The 16,676-nt window shown below is 43.0% G+C and overlaps 1 long non-coding RNA gene across 1 annotated transcript; it reads right to left on the bottom strand.

Annotated features, from left to right (window-relative positions):
- Window positions 1-803: 803 nt before the first annotated feature.
- Window positions 804-2,004, bottom strand: LOC122138821. The gene is made up of 3 exons (XR_006155816.1): window positions 1,945-2,004; window positions 1,311-1,348; window positions 804-1,211 (listed from the first exon to the last, which is right to left on the bottom strand). It is a non-coding gene; the product is annotated as an uncharacterized LOC122138821 (long non-coding RNA).
- Between the last annotated feature and the right edge of the window lie 14,672 nt (window positions 2,005-16,676).

The raw sequence follows: 16,676 nt of genomic DNA, 5'->3' as shown, positions 1-16,676 counted from the left end.
TTATTGTCCATATTTATTGTCCTTTTAGCCCTTACTGTCTGCTACACACTACTGTGTTTCATTTTTATCATTTGTCATGCAATATGATAAAATAAAAATAAATTTGGCTTACTACAGTAATAGTAAAATGAATGTCAAGTGGTAGTTCATGTGTTTCTATTATCAGTTCTATTAAAACTTTGCACATAACAATAAGACATGCTGAAATATTTTAGACAATAAAACTTTACCTATAAATGTGGACATTATTTAAGAAGAAAATAAACAGCAGAGATCACTTACTGTAAGACTGAACCTCCACAAAGAGTAGAAAAACTATGAGGAACAACTCAATTACAGAGAGGTGTTCCTGTGGCTCAGTGGTAGCGCATTGCGTTAGCAGCGCAAAAGGTTGTGGGTTTGATTTCCAGGGAACATGTTAGGTAAAAAATGTTAGCCTGGATAAAAGCGTCTGCTAAATGCATAAATGTAAATGTAGAAAATGGACAGAATGAGTCTTACACAATGGGTGAATTAGGAAGTAGTGTACATTTACATACAATATATGTGCATCACAGAGCATGAACAATAATATCTGATATAATAGCTTTAGAGGCCTGAAACATTTAAAATAAAATCCATTTTAAAAGATAAATGTTTAAATTCTACTTTAGCTTTGGGGATGATTCTTAAAACATACAGAGTACAGACCATTCAGAATTACTAACAAAACAAATCTCTGACGTAATTGGCTGGGTTTTGTGGGAAGAGAAGTTAACATCACATGATGGACCTTGAAAAACTGATTTAAGCATTTTAAAAAAAAAATAAATACAGAAAACTAATAAGAAAAAAAGATTTGGTTCAAATGTTCAGATGGTTCAATTTCATCAGAAAAGAAGTAAAACATTTTCATTTATCATCAAAATTTTAGTTCAGGTCTCATTGAATGCCCAAGCTACACTAGTGGTACTGTACTAGTGGGATTGCCAGAGAAGATGCTCTGGATATTCAATGAAGTCACAGTATATTCCACACCAAACACTGAATAATAAAAAAAATAAACACCTTCTGCCTTTGTCTGAAAGTAAAGACACTTTATTTACAGTCGCTATACATAATGAACACAGACATGAGATTCATCAGTGCATCTTCACCAAACTGTACACGTGATCTTCTGCATTTGAGTGAACTGGTTTGTCAGGGATCATGGAGTACAGGTGATAAACAATCTTAAGGAAGAAGAAAGATTATTAAGACACAAGTAAATGTGTTTGTATTCTGTTCATGATGGACAGTTATGTATGTTTGGTGTGTGACAGTGTACAAACCTCTGCATTACCCTGTTTCTGTTTGTTGACCAAAACATCTGTAATGCAATGCAAAGGCATTCACGAGTTCATTAGCTGAAGTATTATAATGCATATTTGGCGTGCTGTCCAAGGGCTCCGATCTCAGGGATGGGGTGGGATGGGGGATGCTAAAAAACTGTCAATGGATAGAGGTAAGTCAGCTGTATTTATACCATAGTGTTGATTAACTTAAGTGTGCTCCATCTGTGCTAATTAGGCATGGTATCTGACGAGCTCCTCCCGAACCTTGTTAATAAAACATAATTTAAACGCGTTGACCTTGATGAACAATCTTTTTGTCATAAAACTTTAATGTATTTTTAGCTTTGACACAGCAGAATAATCGAACTGAATCATTCTGTGCGTCAGTGTTGTGATGAATTTAATATTTGTCCAACTTCCACCACATTAGCTCAGAATGATTGGGAGACTAAGTATCTCATCTTCTAAATGTAGACACCAAAAAATAGTTTTTGGAAAACAGAGGAAGTTTTGAGTTGTGAAACCACAGTTTGTTGTCATAGTAGGCCTATATTAACAACTCTTATGTGAACAGAACAAAGATTTGATTCCTCATAATATGACCACTTTAATTAGAGAAACATTTCATTACCTGATGGCTGGTATATTGAATTTTCAGACATAATGAAAGAGTGAGTGTCTGTGGGATCTGATGACAGTGACAGCAAACACGATCAATGCATGTCTTGATACCAGACACCATGACTGAATGAGAGCATTTGCAAAATGCATTATGACAAACAGGAAGATCTCCGTATAATCATACTTGGAATATAGAGCTTAAGTCTTAATGCAAGTCTGATGTATGTATAAGTGACCACAAGCTCCTCACATTCAATTTCATTCCTCCTTCTTTGCAGACTGTGAAAGAACGTGTTATCTGTTTCTAGGACCATTCTTGACCATTCTAGTCATACTATTGGTATCTTTCTGGTTGTGGCCTTTGTTGACCAATATAATGCTGTTTTTAAAAAATCTGACATATTATTCTACAATTATAAGTAGTGACATCTCTAATCCCAGAGTTATGTTTAGAACTGTCAACAATCTTATTAAACTTGCTAGTAACATTAACTGTTCCATTGAGCAGTGTAACAAGTTTTCATCTATAATTCTATTGCCTGTGATCATGCTTCTGAATTTGCTGAGTTGCATCCTCCAAATTTCCCTGATTTTTATTTCTATAGTTTCACTGCTGTTGATTCTGATTTCATTTCTGACCTTGTTTTGTCAATGAACTCTACTTGTATACTCGATCTCTTTCCCTACTACTGTGTTGAAAAACTGTTTGTCTGTTATTGTACACCACATCACTGCTATTGTCAATGCCTCACTCATTGTAGGGTTACACCCGTTCTTAAAGAGCCTGGGTGTGATATTGCTGAGATGTCCAATTATCGGCCAATTTCAAATGAACCATTTCTGACAAAAGTCCTTGAGCGTGTTGTTGTACTGGTTTAAATCTTACTTTTCAGATCACTATCAGTTTGTTTACCTAGGTACTAATAGATCTCAGACTGTGCCCTTGTGTCAGGGTGTCCCTCAGGGGTCAGCTCTGGGTCCTGTTTTATTTAGTGTTTATATGATGCCTCTTGGGGAGATTATTTAGAAGTATGGCCTGGACTATCATTGTTACATGGACAACACTCAGCCTGATTCCACTTTTTCCTTTTCAACTCTCTCTGCCTGTTTGCTGGAAATCAAGGCATGGATGAAACAACTTTCTTAAGCTAAATTGTTCTAAAACTGAAATTGTATTAATTGGGACTCCATCTAAGGTTAATAAGTGCAGTAATTTTAAACTTTCAGTTGACAATACCCAAATATCTCCTTCTGCCCAGGTGTTTAATTTATATTTAATTCTCTTTTAAAAACATTCATCTTCATAACATACTCACATTAGACCCTTTCTGTCTAGGCCTGCTGAGAGGCTTATTCATGCCTTCATCACATCATGGCTCGATTATTGCAATTGTCTCTTTGCGGGTTTACCAGCAAGTTCTGTTAAGAGGTTGCAATATATACTAAACTCAGCTCATTGTGTTTTGACTTACACATGCTCATGTCACATTACCCCAGTACTCCAGCAACTTCATTGGATCCCGGTTCAATCACGTATTGATTTTAAAATTCAGATTTTAACCTATAAAGCAGTGCATGAGTTGGCTCCAGATTACATTCGTGACTGGGTTACTCTTTCCACTCCCTCTTGCTCTCTCCGCTCTGCTGGTTGTCTCTCTCTTTATCAGCCTCATTGTAAATTAAAAACCATGGGGGGATGGGCCTTCTCCTATAATGCGCCTAAGTTATGGAGCACATAACCTGCATTTGCAGGTGCTTCTCAATAAATTAGAATGTCGTGAAAAAGTTCATTTCAGTAATTCAACTCAAATTGTGAAACTCGGGTATTAAATAAATTCAATGCACACAGACTGAAGTAGTTTAAGTCTTTGGTTCTTTTAATTGTGATGATTTGGCTCACATTTAACAAAAACCCACCAATTCACTATCTCAACAAATTAAAATATGGTGACATGCCAATCAACTAATCAATTCAAAACACCTGCTAAGATTTCCTGAGCCTTCAAAATGGTCTCTCAGATTGGTTCACTAGGCTACACAATCATGGGGAAGACTGCTGATCGGACAGTTGTCCAGAAGACAATCATTGACACTGTTCACAAGGAGCCACAAACATTCATTGCCAAAGAAGCTGGCTGTTCACAGAGTGCTGTATCCAAGCATGTTAACAGACAGTTGAGTGCAAGGAAAAAGTGTGGAGAAAAAAAGATGCACAACCAGCCGAGAGAACCTTATGAGGCAGCCTTATGAGGATTGTCAAGCAAAATCGATTCAAGAATTTGAGTGAACTTCACAAGGAATTGACTGAGGCTGGGCTCAAGGCACCAAGAGCCACCACACACAGATGTGTCAAGGAATTTGGATACAGTTGTCGTATTCCTCTTGTTAAGCCACTCCTGAACCACAGACAACGTCAGAGGCGTCTTACCAGGGCTAAGGAGAAGAAGAACTGAACTATTGCCCAGTGGTCCAAAGTCCTCTTTTCAGATGAGAGCAAGTTTTGTATTTTATTTGGAAACCAAGGTCATAGAGTCTGGAGGAAGGGTGGAGAAGCTCATAGCCCAAGTTGCTTGTAGTCCAGTGTTAAGTTTCCACAGTCTGTGATGATTTGGGGTGCAATGTCATCAGCTGGTGTTGGTCCATTGTGTTTTTTGGAAACCAAAGTCACTGCACCCGTTTACCAAGAAATTGGAGCACTCCTTCCTTCTGCTGACCAGCTTTTTGTAGATGCTGATTTCATTTTCCAGCAGGATTTGGCACCTGCCCACACTGCCAAAAGCACCAAAAGCTGGTTAAATGACCATGGTGTTGGTGTGCTTGACTGGCCAGCAAACTCACCAGACCTGAACCCCATAGAGAATCTACGGGGTATTGTCAAGAGGAAAATGAGAAACAAGAGACCAAAAAATTCAGATGAGCTGAAGGCCACTGACAAAGAAACCTGGGCTTCCATACCACCTCAGCAGTGCCACAAACTGATCACCTCCATGCCACGCTGAATTGAGGCAAAAAATTAAAGCAAAAGGAGCCCCTAACAAGTATTGAGTACATGTACAGTAAATGAACATACTTTCCAGAAGGCCAACAATTCACCAAAAATGTTTTTTTTTTTTTTTTTTTATTGGTTTTATGAAGTATTCTAATTTGTTGAGATTGTGATTTGGTGGGTTTTTGTTAAATGTGAGCCAAAATCATCACAATTAAAAGAACCAAAGACTTAAACTACTTCAGTCTGTGTGCATTGAATTTATTTAATACACAAGTTTCACAATCTGAGTTGAATTACTGAAATAAATGAACTTTTTCACTACATTCTAATTCATTGAGAAGCACCTGTATTAGGAATACTGCTTCATTGGATTGTTTTAAGAAACTTCTTAAGATGCATCTTTTTAGTCAAGTTTTTAATTTATGATTTATTATTGCAATTCTGTATTTCATATTATGTATTTTTGGTTTGATTTGTTATTTTGTTTTGTACATGTTGTAGAGCTTTGAGTTTGAGAAAGGCGCATTACAAATAAAATGTATTATTATTATTATTGCCATTATTATTATTATTATTATTTTGTTGTAAGACCTTTATGGTGAGTTTTTTTTTTTTTTACTGGCCTGAACTGTTCCTTTAAAAGAAGATGTGGTTAATAATGCTGATCTGCTGAAGACCTTAAAGAGGAAATGGTATCAGACACCGCGATCACTGCACAGTATTTCTAACTTTTAACTCACACTGTGACATCTGTAAGCAAATATGCTTTTAATTGATCTGAGATCATTCCCTGAGAATGATGTTCTTTACCTCCAGATATGGGCTGAGATGTTTCTGGTACAGAAGTGATAAGAGAATACATTTCTGCAGATCCAGAACAACTCTAAATAACATAATCAATAATCAATAAATTTTATATATGCATATAATTTTATGTATGTATATAAAATTGTAAATGCACAGATACTCACCAATATATTAATTCCTTGACTGGAAACTTCAGTTTCTATTAATCTAATTTTGCAAAGAATCAAATATTGCTCTTTATGGCTTCTTTTCATACATGTATAAATCAGATAAGAAGCTAAACATTTACACATTTAGCTCCTGAACTACAAAAATATTTTTTACAAAAAAGAAATATTTACAACAATATATCACAGGCTACTGAACTGAATGCATGAAAAAAATTATTTTTTTGACCTAGAAAACGAGTGACTTCATTATATGTTTAATTCTAGCTTGCATTATAAATTCTGTATTGAAAAGCATTAAGCTCAGTATATATCCAACAGAATGAACAATGAGACTCATTCATGACTTAAATTTTTGTATTCATAAAAGTGTTTGGTGACTGCATTTTGATAACACCATACGCTATGTACTATAATGATATTTCACAAGTTTGTTTGTCTATATTGTCAGGTATTCTTAATGCTATTAAAGATTAAACTTATTTGGCTTATTGCCTGCAGTGGAGAAGCTTGAGGATAAAAAGATCACATAACATTCCTGTACACAATTCACATTGTAATTCATGGGTGGGGAATAATTCACACTATTTACAAATGATTCAAATGTATTTATTTATGCATGCTCGTCCTCATCGGGGTCTTCTGGATTATCTCGGCAAAGAAGAAGTGCTCACTAACACAGATTTAGACAGATTTGTGAACAATATTTGAGAGAAATAGGCCTTTTGTGTACATAGAAAAAGTCTTAGATCTTTGAGTTCAGCTCATGAAAAATGGGGGCAAAAACAAAAGTGCTTTATATATATATATATACATATATATATATATATATATATATACATATATATATATTGTGACGTGTGTCCCGAGCGCTCGTCAGCGTCGCCCTGGCAACACATTGGAATCACCGGCACTAGCTCGTCACGGGTCTGAGCGGCCGCACCTGCAGCTCATGAAGAGACGTCTACTTCAGCCGGGGAGGAAAGCAGTATGGTGAGCAATGTCTCCCGACACAGAGCCTAACTCTTTCCTCCTCTGTCACAGAGAGCAGCGTGTGACCGTCAGCCCCAACCCGGAGAGCACCGCACGGGATCCACCACTCAAGACCCAGAGAGCACGAGGGAGTTGGAACACTACGGAGAGCACTGTCTTCACTCGGAGCACAAAGTTACCAATAAATCCACCCTTCGGGGATTTTCTCTGTCCATCGGTTGTCGTGTAGTTCCTCACCTCGCCACACTGGTGGAGAATGCGGGCATAGTGTGAGGTGAACACCGACAACCGACCCCTGAGGAAGTCACCGTCACCCATTTGGTTTTCTTTTTTGTTTTTTTTTTGTTTGTTGACATTGGTTTTTTGTTCCCTCTGCTCTGTTTCCCCAGGCGGCCGCTCCTCCCCCCGGCATGGAAGAGCTGCTTAAACACCTCACCGAGGTGAGCATCCGCCAGCAGCAAATAATGGAGCACATGGCCTCACGTCAAGGAGACGCCGAACGCGAGCTCGCCGCCCTCCGTACCGCCGCCCACCGCACGCCGCTGCCTGACCCCCGTGTCCAAGCCATACAGCTGATGCCGCGGATGACGGCGCACGACGATGTGGAGATGTACATGCAAATGTTTGAGGCCACCGCAATCCGGGAGGCGTGGCCAGAGGACGAGTGGGCCAGACTTCTCGCGCCGCTGCTGACCGGGGAAGCGCAGCGGGCGTATTTCACCATGACGGCAGAGAGAAGCCGGGACTATGAAGAGGTGAAAAAGGAAATCCTGAGCCGAGTAGGCCTCTCCCCAATCTGTGCGGCGCAGCAGTTCCACGACTGGGCATATCGAGCTCGACAGCCCGCTCGCGCCCAAGCGGCAGAACTAACCCGGTTGGCCCACCATTGGCTGTTGACAGGGGGTTCCCTCCGCACACAAGGTAGCTGAGCGTGTGTGGTGATCGACCGACTCCTCCGCGCCCTCCCCCGCGCGTTGAGGCAGGCGGCTGGCATGAGGAATCCCACCGATCTCGACGAGCTCGTGGAGGCCATTGAGCTGGCGGAGGCCGCCCAACACCGGGAGGTAGGGGAGCGGGGACGCCGCCTTTTCCCCGAAGGGTGGTCCAGGAGCGACGCTCGCCGGAGGGCACCCGGCGACCCGTGAGCAGGCCTGCGGTTCCCGGCCCCCAGGACGAACCGATGCCCACCGAGCCGCCGCGCTCCCCAGAACGGATATGGCTAGCAGGCTGTTCAGTGCACAACCCGCCGCCGGTGGCACCACGAGCCGAGGTGCATATCAATGGCCGGCCGTTCATCGCCCTCCTCGACTCGGGCAGCGGGGTAAGCCTGATACAACCAACTGTCCTTCCGCCCAGAACCGGTTCCAGAGCCCGGCTGGCGATAACGTGTGTGCACGGGGATACCAGGCATGTACCGGCACGGCGAGTAACCATCACCGCGACACCTGGTTCCTGGCCCGTCGAAGTGGGAATCTTAAAGGACCTACCGGTACCCGTTCTCCTCGGCCGGGATTGGCCGGGGTTTGATCAGCTCCTCACCTCCAGCACACAGCCTGCTAGCCGGGCCGGGGACCGCCGACGCCGGAGATCAGCAAGGCGCCCTCGACGACGCCCCGCGCGCTGCTGACATCGGACAGCCCGCGAGGAGGTGAGTCCCCCTCCCAAAACTCTAACCTGTTCTTTGATGTCTTCCAGCAGATAGCTGGAGGGGGAACGCTCGCCAACGAGCAGCGCGGGGACGAACGCCTCAAGCATTGCTGGTCTCAAGTGCGGGTGGCAGAAGGAGAGAATTTACAACCGGCTCCCCACCCCACTCCCCATTTCGTTGTTCAAAACGGCCTGCTTTACTGTGTCGCGCAGCGAAGGGAGGAGGAAAAGACGTTGCTGGTGGTACCGCGAAGCAAAGTCCAGACGGTGTTGGAACTCGCCCATGCCCACCCGATGGCTGGACACCTCGGCGCTCAAAACACCGCGCAACGGATCCGGGATCGCTTCCACTGGCCAGGACTGGAGGGGGATGTCAAGCGCGGTACTGCCAAGCTTGCCCGACGTGCCAACGGACATCGCCACATACTCCTCCCCCCAGCCCGCTGATCCCGCTGCCTATCATAGAGGTGCCCTTCGAGCGCATCGGGATGGACCTGGTGGGGCCGCTGCCGAAGTCCGCCCGGGGGCATGAACACATCCTAGTTATCGTGGATTATGCCACCCGCTACCCAGAGGCCATTCCCCTCCGCAAAGCCACCGCAAAGAACATCGCACAGGAGCTCTTCCTACTGAGTAGTCGGGTTGGCCTACCAGCGGAGATCTTGACCGACCACCAGGGCACTCCTTTCATGTCCCGGATCATGGCTGACCTCTGCAAGCTCCTCAAAGTCCGGCAGATCCGGACCAGCGTATACCATCCACAAACTGATGGGCTCGTGGAACGGTTTAACAAGACCCTGAAGCAAATGCTGCGACGAGTCGTGGCCGAGGACCAACGCGACTGGGACCAAATGATCCCGTATGTGCTGTTCGGGATCCGGGAGGTGCCCCAGGCTTCCACCGGCTTCACGCCCTTCGAGCTCTTTTCTTCGGCCGCCAACCCCGAGGGCTTCTAGATGTCGCCCGGGAAGCTTGGGAGCAACAGCCGGCGGTAGGTCGGACCACCCTCGAGCACATCAAGGCCATGAGAGAGCGGATCGACAGGGTCATGCCATTGGTCCGGGAGCACATGTCCAAGGCCCAGCAAGACCAGCAGCGCCTCTTCAATCGGGCCGCCCAACCACGGGAGTTCCAGCCGGGAGACTACGTCATGGTTCTGGTCCCCACCGCCTGTAAATTCCTGGCACGCTGGCAGGGCCCATACACGGTCACCGAACGGGTAGGACCCGTCACCTATAAAGTGCGGCAACCAGGTCGCCGAAAAGAGGAGCAACTCTATCATATAAATCTGTTGAAGCGCTGGGTGGGGACCGGACCCCAGCTCTCGGCCCTCACCACCACCTCTCCCGTGGTTGTAGACATGGATCCCAATCTCTCCGCGGCCCAGAAGACGGAACTGCAGCACCTGGTCGGTCAGTTCTCGGATGTGTTCTCCCCCCCTGCCAGGGCGGACGACCGTCATCCAGCACGAAGTCCGAACACCACCAGGAGTTATCGTCCGGCAGCGACCCTATCGTGTCCCGGAGGCTCGGCGACACGCCATCGAGACAGAGGTACAGGAGATGTTGAAGTTGGGGGTAATTGAGCCCTCGCGGAGTCCCTGGTCCAGCCCCATCGTAATGGTCCCGAAGCCCGACGGCACCCTCCGGTTCTGCAACGACTTCCGCCGCCTAAATGAGGTCTCTGAATTTGATGGCTACCCCATGCCCCGAGTCGATGAGCTCCTGGATAGACTGGGAAGGGCCCGGTTCATATCGACTCTCGACCTCACCAAAGGTTATTGGCAAGTCCCTCTGTCTAAGGATGCCAAGCCCAAGACAGCCTTCTCAACCCCCAGTGGCCACTGGCAATACCGGGTCCTTCCCTTCGTCCTGCACGGGGCACCCGCCACCTTCCAGAGGCTCATGGATGTCCTGCTGAGGCCCCATATGGCCTACGCCGCGGCCTACATCGACGACGTGGTCATCCATTCCGAGACCTGGGGGGAGCATTTAGAGCGGCTCCGGAGGGTGCTACTGGAACTCCGCCGGGCGGGGCTCACCGCCAACCCCCGGAAATGTCACCTGGCTCTCTCCGAAGCCAAGTACCTGGGCTTCTGCGTGGGTCGCGGCCTCATCCGGCCCCAGGAAAATAAGGTGACAGCTATCCTCTCGGCACCGCGGCCCACTACCAAGACCCAGGTACGAGCCTTTTTGGGGTTGGCGGGATACTACCGGTGTTTTATCCCTAACTTCTCCTCCTTAGCCTCTTCCCTGACAGATCTGACCAGGAAGGGGCAACCCGAGAAGGTAGCCTGGAGTCCGGAAGCGGAAGAGGCATTCCAGCAGGTGAAGTCAGCCCTCACCACGGAGCCAGTCCTGCGAGCCCCCGATTTCAACTGCCCCTTCCTGGTGCAAACCGACGCCTCAGACACCGGGGTTAGGAGCCGTTCTCTCCCAGGTCCAGGACGGCGAGGAACACCCGGTGATCTATATTAGCCGGAAGCTGACCCCCGACGAACAACGGTATGCCGCCGTGGAGAAGGAAGCGTTGGCTGTCAAGTGGGCAGTCCTGGAGCTTCGCTATTACCTCCTCGGCCGCCGGTTCACCCTGCTGACCGATCATGCGCCACTACAGTGGATGGCCCGCGCAAAGGACACCAATCCCAGGGTGACCCGGTGGTTCCTTGCGCTCCAGGACTTCCACTTCACCGTACAACACCGGGCGGGGACAGCCAACCCCAACGCGGACGGCCTCTCAAGGATAGGGGCAGCTTTCGCAGGTCTGTCAGGCTCCACTCCCCACCCTCCCCATATCTCCCCATTGTTCCGCAGGCGCAGGTCGACGCTTAGGGGGGGGGAGTGTGACGTGTGTCCCGAGCGCTCGTCAGCGTCGCCCTGGCAACACATTGGAATCACCGGCACTAGCTCGTCACGGGCTGAGCGGCCGCACCTGCAGCTCATGAAGAGACATCTACTTCAGCCGGGGAGGAAAGCAGTATGGGGAGCAATGTCCCCCCGACACAGAGCCTAACTCTTTCCTCCTCTGTCACAGAGAGCAGCGTGTGACCGTCAGCCCCAACCCGGAGAGCACCGCACGGGATCCACCACTCAAGACCCAGGAGAGCACGAGGGAGTTGGAACACTACGGAGAGCACTGTCTTCACTCGGAGCACAAAAGTTACCAATAAATCCACCCTTCGGGGATTTTCTTTACATTGCCACTGAACACCTATGTTGAAAAAAGAACAAAAAAATAAATATATATATATATATATATACACATATATATATATATATATATATATATATATATATATATATATATATATATATATATAATAAAAATGGCAACGGGAATCATTTTTCAGAAGGGAATTGTTTGTCCAGTTTAAGAATAATGGAATAAAAATGTGTTATCAGGAACTTACCAGTTGTAGTGTATGTTGTGGTTTCAGAAGTGAACATTACAGTTAAAAAGGGGTCATATGGTGTTGCTAAAAAGAACATTATTTTGTGTGTTTGGTGTAATGAAATGTGTTTTTGCGGTTTAAAAAACATTATTTTCCACATACTGTACATAACTGTTTCTCCTCTATGCCCCGCCTTTCAGAAACGCTTCATTTTTTACAAAGCTCATCCTTCTGAAAAGAGAGGTGTGCTCTGATTGGCCAGCTATACAGTGCTTTGTGATTGGCTGAATGCCTTAAGCGTGTGACGGAAATGTTACGCCCCTTGTCATACTGTGATGTGTGTCCCGGTCAGAACACCGGTGCGACAAGACAAAAACAATAAAACCCACTACAATCGAGGCATTTGTTGCATTCAGTAGAGACATAATTACAGATTATAATGACTTATACTGTGTTTTTACACATTGTGCTGCATCGCTCCGCGTAAACATAAAATCATGTCTACATTTGTGATTGGAGAAACAACAAACAACAAGCGCTACTCTACACTGCTCAAAACTCACATTTGAATCATCAGTGACAAATCCTTTACATATTTAAACATACTTACAGACTATGAGTCAGAACAGCCGCATTGTAGTCTTCTCTCCCAGGATCAGGAAACAGTCCTCCATAAAATGTGATGCACACTTAATATATGGGTTGAACTGTTCTGGAACAGGGTTTGAAAATTCAACTTAACCACTGATTTCTAGTTGTGTACTCTTTTGGAAGGCCAAACTAAGTATTTTAGCGTTCACAACGAAACAGCGTCTCCACAACATGGCGCCGACAGCAACAGCGAGAATCAAAGTTATGCCTTCTTTCTTTGCGTAAACATTTGGGTGGTGTTATGCAAATCTTCCCACATCATGATGTAGACATGTGGGGGCATGTTAGAAAGAGTCGTTTTAGGTGGGTGTGGTTGACTCTTAACTTTTATAAAGAATATCTCTTTGGGTTTGAGACTTTAGTCTTTGCAACTTTAAAGCTGTTGAAAAGACATCTTGAAATGTGTGGTGATGCACAGTATATAAATATTTAATAAACAACATTGAACCTGAAAGAATAATTGTAATTTTAAGGACATTAAGAGTAAAGAATTATTTGCAAACTTTAACATAAAGTTTTTGTTGTTGTTGCGTATGATGCAGATCCTTCAAATAAATATAAATAAAATAATATATGTCACATACGGCTGGTGTAACTTGACATCACCTCATCCATACTGGTTTACATGAGTGTTAAAAAGTACACTGGATTGTTACTGTCAATGGATCAGAGTGAGGAGACAGCTTTTGAATTTCTCTTTTTGAACTTCTGTTCTTTACAGTATAGAAACATGTTATTTCCACAGATGAAGTCTGACCTCCAGATCAAATACTGATCTGAGATCCAGTGAGTGAGAGCTGACATCACGTGCTCACATCTATGTATTCTGATTTTCATTATTACAGTTAAGCAGAATAACTGACAACTTGGCCTGACAAAGACCTAATTAATGCATACAATGCCACATGCCATGAACACAATGGCCACACAGTGGTGTTTAAGAATCCGCTCAGCAGCACTCAAATTCTAGCAGGAAATTGACATTTTTTTAAATTTCAGTACCGACGAGTCCGGTACCGAAGTCAGTTATTTTTTACAACACTACTGTGCATCGTGAAATTGCTTGCTTGAAATTCCATTCATGAATTCCAGTATTTAGACCAATGACTTGGATTTAATAGGGAGGCTTTCACAGACAACAGACTTCCTTAACCCTACAGAACCTACTGTTTCATATTTAATATGCAATATTACAAGGCCTCTAAATTATTAACATGATGAAATCTTTTCAAGTAAAACTCCTTTTAGTCTAATTATAAAAATGTCCCCCTTTCAGGTTGTGGTACAGTCTTTTTGCTGTGAAATGTTTATAAAATAAATGTAAGAATAACTTTTGTATTGTTAGAAATATTTCAAGATGATCACTTACAGGAGTGAAGCAACTTAGGTTTACTTGTTTATCCATACATTTATTTAAAAAATCATGTTAAAACCATCAAGGATTGTTTATTTGTTCATCACTCAATCATCATTGTATTGCATTGCATTATATGTTTTGAAACTACAGAGCTTTGATCATAAAAGCATTAAAATATCAGCTTACTAAGATGTTTTATTAGGAGACATAGAGTCTCAACTGATATTCATGTGGATTTTTATATTCATATGCATTTTTATGTTTAAGTTGTCTGCTACAGTATACTGTTAAAAAGAGCTCACAGATTTACATTAAGCTATCATAATTTAATCAGACTTTTTGGCCATACAAATAGCCTATTAGCAACTCTACAAAAGTGCACATTTTTGCTCAGTTTGGGCCTCAAAATTTAGTTTTTTTTTTTTTTTTTTTAAGTATGAGCTCTATATTCTCTTATATCATATATGAGCCATACAAGCCATTTTTACCTAAACTATTTAAAGGTTCAATAAACTGTTTCATTTGGGAAAAAAATATTACAAATATCAAGCTTTCCAGTGCTGATGTTGGATTGTATCATACAATACTGTCTTCAGGGGGCGCTTAGTGACTTCACTGTTCATAAACTCAGGTCAAATGCCTCCTGACTGCACCAAAAAGCAATTTGAGTTTAAATGTATTTTTGTAGTAGCAATATAATCCATCTGTTAAAATTTGTATGCTCTAAATGTTAAGATATAGTGTTATAGTTGCTGAATAATGTAGATTTGTAAACAATTATATATTGCAGTCTATTTAAGGCACATTGTTATGTTAAAAGCATCAAATGAGCTCTTTGAATAAGACAAAAGCATTAAATGAATGTGACTAGGCAGGTCTGAGAGAAGTGAAAGAATGCTAACAACTTGTTTATTCAGATTTCTTTTTGGGCTTGTTCAAGAAAGACTCATCTGGACACTAGACAGCTCTTGAACAAGCACACAAAATATGTAACAAATGTTCAACAACAAACTTATGTTTATTGGTGTAATCAAATAAAGTCAAGTTGATTCAGTCAAATTAATGACATGATTTGACAATCTGATAAATCAGTTATTTCATGTTGTTGTGCCTTTAAGCAGGACATTATAGTGAAAAAAGTCTGCTGAAGAATATGTTATGCTAGTAAATATTTCTATATCTATTCAATTCAATTCAATTCAAGTTTATTTGTATAGCGCTTTTTACGATACAAATCATTACAAAGCAACTTTACAGAAAATTAAGTTTCTACAATATTTAGTAGTAGCTTATCAGTGGTGACTGTCAGTTCATGTGCATATAGCAGAAATGTTCAGAAAAATCAATAAAAAAGACGTAAACAAACAGACGATTAACACTATTAACAGCAATTATGCAATCAGACTTATAGCAAAATGTGGTAGTTCTGTATGTTGTCTCTGGGTTAGCATCATCTGAGGTCCTCTGAGGGGCTGGCATCATCTCTTCTCAGGTGTTCTGGATCCAGACTGGAGCTTGTGTAAATCCTAGTTACCACGGGGATGTAAATCCCGTGGCAAAACAGAGAAACAAATAGAGACATAATTAGCGTAGCTGCTGTTCCAGCCAAGTAAAATTAATTCGTTTAACCCAAGCTAAAGAATAATAATGCACATTTGATCAGATATAACTGCAGTCCAAAATTATGAGATGCATTATTTGAATGCTTGGCCAAAGAGGTGTGTTTTTAATCTAGATTTAAACAGAAAGAGTGTGTCTGAGCCCCGAACATTATCAGGAAGACTATTCCAGAGTTTGGGAGCCAAATGCGAAAAACCTCTACCTCCTTTAGTGGACTTTGCTATCCTAGGTACTATCAAAAGTCCAGCGTTTTGTGACCTTAGGGAGCGTGATGGGTTTGTAGCGTGGTAGAAGACTAGTTAGGTACGCAGGAGCTAAGCCATTAAGGGCCTTATAAGTAAGTAATAATATTTTGTAACTGATACGGAACTTAATAGGTAGCCAGTGCAGAGACTGTAGTATTGGGGTAATATGATCATATTTTCTTGACCTGGTAAGGACTCTAGCCGCTGCATTTTGGACTACCTGTAGCTTGTTTATTGAGGATGCAGGACAACCACCTAGCAGTGCATTACAATAGTCCAGTCTAGAGGTCATGAATGCATGAACCTAGCTTTTCTGCATCAGGAACAGGTAACATGTTTCGTAGCTTGGCAATGTTTCTAAAATGGAAGAATGCTGTTTTTGTAACATGGGAAATATGATTTTCAAAAGACAAGTTACTGTCTAATATAACACCCAGATTTTTGACAGTAGAGGAAGTAACAGTACATCCGTCTAGTTGCAAATTGTAATCTATGAGATTCTGTGTAATGTTTTCTGGTCCAATAAGTAATATCTCTGTCTTATCTGAATTTAATAGGAGAAAAATTATTGGTCATCCAATCTTTTACCATTTTTAACACACTCTGTTAGCTTAGATAAATTAGAAGTTTCACCTGGTCTTGTTGAGATATATAGTTGAGTATCATCAGCATAACAGTGGAAACTAATCCCGTATTTTCTAATGATATTACCAAGGGGCAACATGTATATTGAAAATAGCAGAGGACCTAGGACAGATCCTTGTGGCACTCCATATTTTACTGGTGATAAATGAGATGACTCCCCATTTAGATAAACAAAGTGGTAGCGATCGGACAGGTAGGATCTAAACCATCTTAAAGCCTGCCCTTGGATA

This window comes from Cyprinus carpio, chromosome B11, assembly GCF_018340385.1.
Source record: "Cyprinus carpio isolate SPL01 chromosome B11, ASM1834038v1, whole genome shotgun sequence".
Lineage (NCBI taxonomy): Eukaryota > Metazoa > Chordata > Actinopteri > Cypriniformes > Cyprinidae > Cyprinus > Cyprinus carpio.
This window is presented reverse-complemented; position numbering and strand designations above follow the sequence as displayed.